This window comes from Lagopus muta, chromosome 3 (genome assembly GCF_023343835.1).
Source record: "Lagopus muta isolate bLagMut1 chromosome 3, bLagMut1 primary, whole genome shotgun sequence".
Taxonomy (NCBI): Eukaryota; Metazoa; Chordata; class Aves; order Galliformes; family Phasianidae; genus Lagopus; species Lagopus muta.
In genome coordinates, this window is record NC_064435.1 from 73873630 (window position 1) to 73881835 (window position 8206).

Below are 8206 nucleotides of genomic sequence, written 5' to 3' on the forward strand. Positions count from 1 at the left end.
GTTCCAAGTTCTTGATGTTTGCCTGGGGAAAGTTTATTATCCAGTATCACCTTTGGAAGAATTACATTAAAAATCAACAGCAGTCAAAGGGAAGAAAGATTGAAGGCATAATCTTAGAGAGTCTTTAAAAATAAATCTCTCATCCATACTAATTGCTATTGTTAGTGATCAGTATCCTGAACTCCTGCAAGCTCCTGGGTTGCTGCTGACATTTAGGAGGTCAGAATTCTTCACTCAGGGTAGAGCAGGATAAAGAGGCAAATCTTCACATATCTTACTTCAATGCTTTCAAGAGCTAAAGAGGGAAAATAGCAGTTCTTTACTGATCTTCCCTGGTTGCAAATGAGTTGGTGGAGGGTGCAATAGCCAGCCATGGTCCAGCCCCTGATCCAGGTGTCATGTGGATCCTAGGTGTGGTTGGGGCTGGGGCTGGCACTGTACACTCAGTGCTTAATCCATATGCATAATTATTAGAATCATAGAATCACCAAGGTTGGACCTTCAGTATCCAGCATAACTGTCTACCTACCACCAATTTTTCCCCACTGAAACAATGTTTCTTAATTTAACATCTACATGGTTCTTGAACACTACCAAGGGCAACTCAAGCACCTCCCTGGACAGCCCATTCCAGTACTTGACCACTCCTCTGGAGAAGAGATTTTTCCTGAAACCCAACTTTAACCTCTTCTGGTGCCATTGGCCTTCCTGGCCACCTTGGCACACTGCCGGCATACTGCAACAACCAGCACGCCCAGGTCCATTTTCTCTATACATTCTTGCAGTCCTCCAAGCCAGTTCTTTACCCAGCAAAGAATGTACCTGTCCAAGCCATGGACTGCCAGATTCCCTATGAGAATACTGTGGGAGACAGTGTCAAAGGCTTTGCTGAAGTCAAGGTAGGCTATGTTGATAGCCTTTCACTCATCCACCAGGTGTGTCTCTTCATAACAGAAGGAGATCAGGTTGTTTAAGCAAGACCTGTTTTTCATGAACCTATGCTGTATGGGCATGATTCCTTGGTTGTCCCACACATCCCATGTGGTCTCTCTCAAGATGATCTGCTCCATAACCTTCTCTGGCACCAAGGTCAGGCTGACGTGCCCATAGTTCCCTGAATCCCTTTTTACAACATTTCTTGTAAATGGGAATCACATTGGCAAGCCTTCAAACCTCTGGGACTACTCTAGTCGACCTCTTATAGATAGTGGAAAGAATCTTGGCAATCACTTCTGCCAGCTGCCTCAACACCCCTAAGTGGATCCCATCTGGCCCCTATAGAGTTGTTACAGTCCAAGTAGAGAAGTAGATTTCTAAATGTCTCCTCTTGAATCATGGAGGTTTAATTCTGCTCCCTAACCCAGAATTCCACACTTCAAGGAGTAGAGTACCCCAAAGATAACTGATACGACTTTTAAGGACAGATATAAAGAAAGCTTTGAGAACCTCAGCTTTTTCTTTATCCTCAGTGGTCTCACTCCCTGCTGCATCTTGTAAAGGACAGAGATTCTCCTTAGCCCTCCTCTTACTGTCAAAATAGTTTTAAAAGATATTTGTTCTCTTTTACTACAGTGATCATCTTGAGCTCAGGCGTGGCTTTTGCCTTTCTAATTTTCTCTCTGCATATATTAGTAACTTATTTGTACTTTCTCTGAGTTGCCTCTACCTTCTTCCAGAGGAGGTTTTTTCTCCTGGGGTCCCAGAAAAAGTTCCCTATTCATCCATGCTAGTCTTCTTCCCTTCCAGCATAGGGGGATAGCCTGCTAGTGTTCTTCAAAACTTCCTTCCTGAGAAGCTCCTTCCTGGACCCCTTCAACCTTCAGGACTGACTCTAAGGGGACTGCCCCAGAAAATATGTAACATTTCACAAATCTGCATTTCTATTTAATGTTTCTAAGCTTGTTTTAACCAATAATTTCAAGTGATTCCTGGGCACCCGAATGTTTGTTTTTTGTTCTCCCCCCCTCCCCCCCTTCCAACTGGCTATAGGGTTGCCTCTTCTGTAAGGATTCTCTCTGCAGGAAGGGTAGCTATAAGGAGCTGTGAGTCAGCAGAGCTGCTCAATGCATTTTGTCAGGTATATTCTGGACTGAGGAGCATTTGTGTTACGTATATCCTGAAAACAAAGCCATTAATTCTATATTGAATTTCATTTAAAAAAAAAAAAAAAAACTGTTCTGTTTAAGGTTTTTCAAGCTTATTTGGCTTTAAAGCATTTTTTTGTTTCTCAATTTTTGTTTCTGAAACCAATTCTTATTTTCTCTCCTTGTTTTCTCTACTTCTCCGCTTAATTTGTAAGTGGACGTGCTTTCTGTTGTTTGTTTTTGTTTGTTTTTGTTTTTTTTTGTGGGATCTTGAGCAAATCTGTTTATCTCTTTGTTTCTTACTTCTTATCTCCTTATCTTTAAAATGGAAGATAGGTCTGGAGTTACTTTGAAGATTATTATAGTTTATACGTGACAGTTTAAAAGCAGTTATCTCTTCCATAGAGCTGTCTCTGACCTGTTATCAATGTACAGAATCATGTTAAAAGTATATTATAAACTAAGTCATTTTATATTATAGAAATTCTTACTGAGGTGCAGAGATATGAACAAATTCATATAAGTTAAGTTGCTGAGTAGCTGATCAATACAGATTGCTTTAATCACTGGAGCCTAACCATTAAGATTAAGATAGATTTCCATAAATTCTGCAGAAGAAAATTATTTTGGAAGTTAGAAGGCATTGCAGAATAACAAAAGCACTGTGAATATTTTATGAAAATTATTTCAGAAGAAACTACATAACTAATCTAGACATATATTAGATTTCTCCTTTATCCCACTAATGCAAAAAAAGCATCCTCACATACTAAGTAAAAATATATTCATCGAGCTTATTGGAATATTACATTTTTTTTTTGTACCATTCAACCAACAAAGCTAAGTTGCATTCGAAGTATGAAACACCTTGAAATATGTTTATTCACGAAGAATTGGAGAGTCATAGAATCATAGTAAGTTTTGGGCTGGAAGGGAGCCCAGGGATCATCATGTTCCACCTCAACCCACCACAGCCAGGGCCGCCAACCTCCAAATCTAGAATTAGATCAGGCTGCTCAGGGCCCCGTCCAATCTGGTGTTGAAAACCTCCAGGGATGGAGCATCCAGAGCCTCTCTGGGAGACTCTGGAGACTTTGTGTAAGCTTGCCATTGATATTACGCAAGTCTCTATGGGTTTCTGAAAATACAGTTTTTTGTAATTTCTTTGGAGAGGTTTGAGTGAAGAAAAAACAATTTACTGCTGAAGTTTGAGTTGGATTTGGATTTCTGATCTACTAGAAAGATGTAAGAAAAAAAAATAACTAAAATGATTTGGCATATCCATTTCATAAGAGCAACTCTGTCTCCAAAATGATACATACCTATTAGAGAATTGAGTTCTCATGATATTTTGTTTACATTACTGGTTTAGATCAGAACAACATAGCATCATTAGCTTGAACTGATTCATAAGTACAGTGTGTTTTACCAACTGTCATAAATGCATAAGAATTTGTATGGAAAGGAAACAAACTGTTTTGACTGTGAAATGCTGATGGGATACTGGCATAGGTGTGGAAAATATGAAAGAACAGGGAAATATTTTTATTTACTTGCATTTCCTTATTAAAACAGGGAGTCTCACTAGCCTGCGGCATAGTTTATATAGGTAAAGACATAGATTATATATATATATATATATATATATATATATATATATAGGCAATAATAGGTTATATTCATTTTAAATGTGTATTAGGGTACAACTGAAGGGAAATAAGAATTTATTTTCCTTGATTAAGAACAAAACTTTTAATGGTGTACAAGAAAATCTTGGTGAGAAAAAAAGAAGTTAATTTTGACTTGAAATGGAACACTGAACTTGTTCCAAATTTGTATTTCTATAGCTTTAAATGGTTCTGTAATATTGAACTAAAATAATTTCAGGATAGAATTTAAAACATTTCATGGGAGAAAATAAAGCATTTTCAAAATAACTACAGAAACATTTCTAGTATTTCATTTAAATAGAAATCACAAAGATCGTTTCAGTTGTCTTTTTTAATACGGTTACGAAACTGTGCATTTTCTTGATACTACATTTACAAAGCCTTACTGGAAAACTAGTTGTTCTCAACAAGTGTATATCTTTTCACTGTTGGGAAAAAATTGTTCTCTCTCCTTTAATACAAATGTCAGAACCATCTAAATTTAGCTAGGGTCGACAAGAAGGGCTCTCATGGCTTTTTAAATGAGCACTTCTCCAAAAGCATTTCACTCAAGGCAGGTTTATTTTCCATGCTCACGTGCTATTGAATAATTAGAATTAGAGGCGGTGGAAAAGAATTAGATGGTAGCAGAAACAAGAGGTTTCAGTTGAGATTAGGCCTGTGATCAGGTCCAGGATGCCACTTATGGTCAAGAGCAGGTGCATACAGTGCATACAGTAGTTCATTTAAGGGATGGAAAGACTCAAATTTGTTGCTGTGGTACTTTACATAGTACTTGTCAGATAGAAAGAATTGCTAAATTGCATGCCTTAGCACATTTTGAAAATTGTATGAGCATTTAATACTGTGCCTATGTATTACTATTTTACAGCAACTAAAACTTCTTATGATGTATTGTTATATGCTTAGCTGTATGCTTTTTTTATTTGTTTTTAAAAAATACTGGAATATGTAGAATACTTCCAAAGGGCCTATTTTACTAGTCTTAGGGATTTACTTACTGAAAAACTTTGGACTTGGATGTAATTTATTGCAAACATTTTTAATCAGAAAAGAAGATAACTTGTAAAATTCAATGTATAAGATCTAGGGTGATACCAAAAAGGTGGATAACATGAAACTGACTTGCAAGTACAGTTATGTGTCTGCTCATAAAAATAGTGTAAAAACTGAGAGGCATTTTCCAAATATACTACGTAAAAATACCTAGCCAACAAAAGGTTTTAACAAAGCATTCTGTTGTGTTCTACCTTGCCAAATCATTGAAAATCTAACTACTCTCTCTTGTAATATTGATTTACATTTTTAAATGTGACTGTAGATTGAAATAGTAGATGGAAATTTTATCTCAGCTTTAAGGATTTACTCAAATTAGAATTTGGTGGTTTATTTTTAAGCAGTGGACACAGTGGCCTTCAGTGAGAAACTGGAAAGTATGGATAGATTGAAAGAGATGTCTAGAAGCACAGAATAGTACAGACAATTTGAATAATTAAAGAGTGAAAGAAAAAGATGCAAGAAAGGCTAGTGCTGGAACATGTATATAAATTGCAAAGTATATTTCTTCATTTTGAATCCTCTTCTCTCCTTTCAGTCACTAAAAGAACAGGTCTTAAAGGCTGAAAAAAGTATAATAATAATTATTTCCTATCCCGTTCAGACTGGACTGTGTCTTTTATTTTACTGCTTGAACATACTAATTTAGAAGTTTCACTATATGAAATGAGTTATTTTTACAGTGTTTCCTTTTTTTTGCTGATATTAAGGGTATCCAGTAAAAGGACATTAAAATGCAAATTGTTTATATTTTGATGAACAAGTTCCCTAAAGGTTAAAAGAAGCTTCAGCATTTTCACTGTAGTGTTGTGGCAATGAGTCACTGCCAATGCCCAGTGTGCCAAAGTCCCAGGTGCACAAAAACAACAGACAGAAAAACAACAGTGTTTTTTTCTCAGTCATCAATTTTGTGATGCCAAATTGGCTTTCTGGAATCCCCACAGCAGTTTGCAAATGATGCGTGAAATAAAATATTCCTACCTGCACTGGACAAAGAAAAAAATCTTTCCTAACAGTGCTCTGACATGCTATTTCTGTGATGCTTGATATCCAGTCAGACACTGCCAGAGATAATACACTAGTACCAGACACTGAGAAAAATACCATTTACAAGAATCTTCTGTACATTTTTCTTTTTCAATTTTCCTATTTATTCTCTCATCATTATTAACCTCAATAGTTTTGTCTTTTGGAAATATACTTGCTCGTACAAACTTACCCCAACAGTTGTCAGAAACATTGGGATGATTTTTCTTTCGCTTTTCTAACTAATCATAGCTTGAGAAAGTGCACAAACAAGATGTCCTTTCAAGGTCCATTGCTCTCTACTGTGATTAAGATTACCCATGCACTTTCCTTTTCAGTTCTTTTGCTTGTATAGGATTTAATTCCCTAGGTATTTCCGGATTAATTTGTAGGCATAGATCTTTTTCACTGTTAAGTTTACTTTCTTTTGATCTTGTCATTAAAATAATAAAATTATGTTTTTTTCTTTTCATTGGAGTATTCACGATAGAAGACGTTTGCATTTGTAGACTGTCTCAGATTATATAAAAGTCTGCATGTTATTAACCTATCTTTTTATTCAGAAAATATTTTCTCTTTTAGTCATCCACATCAAAGGTGATATGTTAGACCTAAATGGGTGATAGGTTACTGAATGAATGATAATTCTATAGAATTTCTTGTAAATGCAGATGCTATTAATAAAGACTTTATGGTGCAGAAACGAAAACAAAAATAATGTAACGGGATAATAAATAGTTAATACTGTGTCATTAAACCAAAAGAAAGAAAAAGAAATAAAAACACAGGGACAAAACAAATATAACAGTCATTTTAACAGCCATTTCCATAGAAAATAAATAACATTTAGTACTGCCTGTCAGAGGTAAATGAAAATTAAAACTTCAGCACAAATAAAATATATGTGTATATATAGATAGATAGATAGATAGATAGATAGATAGATAGATAGCAATAAGAACATTCACAGGTGCTATATGGCATGGCTAGAATGAATTTTGGATGACAAAGGAAAACATTATTTATTTGAGGTTTAAAATAAATTGTTTTATAGCATGTTAACTCCTTTATTTTCAGGAGTATTTTTTCTGTTGTTTTTTTTTTTTTGTTTTTTGTTTTTTGTTTTTCTCAAGCACTCTGCATGTCTTTGAAAAGACAAATGGATTAATGAAATAAGGCAATTCCCACATCTTGAGAAATTGCTAAAATCCTTGGGCATCAGCAAATGTGTGCTCTCCTCCAAAGCAGTTGTGAAGCACTGTATAGTGGTTAGTGGGGTCACTGAACTACTGAAGTCTATATTACTTGCAGGCATTAATAAATGTTCAGCTGTAGCCACCAACTGTATAAATCTGCGCCACAGAGAAACATGGTTAATAATTCTGTGCAGATGTCCACATGACATGTGTAGACATCACATGTCTATTTTAATTCTGATACATGAATAAAGTCATTTCAACTTAGCACAGGTAGTTCTTCATGACACCACATTGTACAGTGCGGCAATAAAATAGAAGATTGCTGTGATTTGCTTCTTGGAAAGTCCCTATTGATCCTGCAGTATCTTTATGTCTTTTATTTTTGTCTCTAGTGCTGAGGGAGATGAAACACCTTCAAGAAAGAAAGATTTTATTGTTTATCCCTTCTCCTCGAAGTTGATGATACTCCCCCCCACACACACTGAAATTTTTGTGACAGAAGTGCGAGTTAGCAGGATTTCATGACTTCCCTACAAGAACTGTAGAACCTGAAAATAAATGAGATTCCTCTATAACAAAATCTGTAATTACTGGTGAGAATTAAGCCTACAACCCTTATAAAAATAATGCATGACTTGATCTCCTAATGCCTGATAAATATTGCATTAAAGACATCTTTGGGGGATTCTGCTAACATTCTTAGATGGACATTTGATTTCTACTTAAGAACTGTTATGTGGGCATATATCAGGCTTCTTGTTTTCACACAGCTGCTAGGAAGCTAATGCATTTAAGTTCTTTGCGCTTTCAACATGTAATGCAGTTCCTCCATGGGAAAATGGTAAAAACATTTGCTGTTGTAAGTAGTTCAAAAATGTTTCTTCATACATATTAATGTTTGTTTTCCTAAATTTCCTTTCTTTTTATTTTCCTTTTGTCATTGAAACTCTGATTATCTAAAAGTAGGTATTACTTTAACTAAAATCCCTGAATGGACAAGGGTCAGTGCCATTTAGTTTACCCTTTTGGTGGCTAACCCTCCCCTCCACTGTGTACAAAGATAGAGGACTTCATTTAAGATTATCTTTCATATACCTGATAGATCACTAACTCAGGTCCAATTAATCATTTACTTTTAGATTTATTTCCAAGGATGAAAATATCTTTCTTT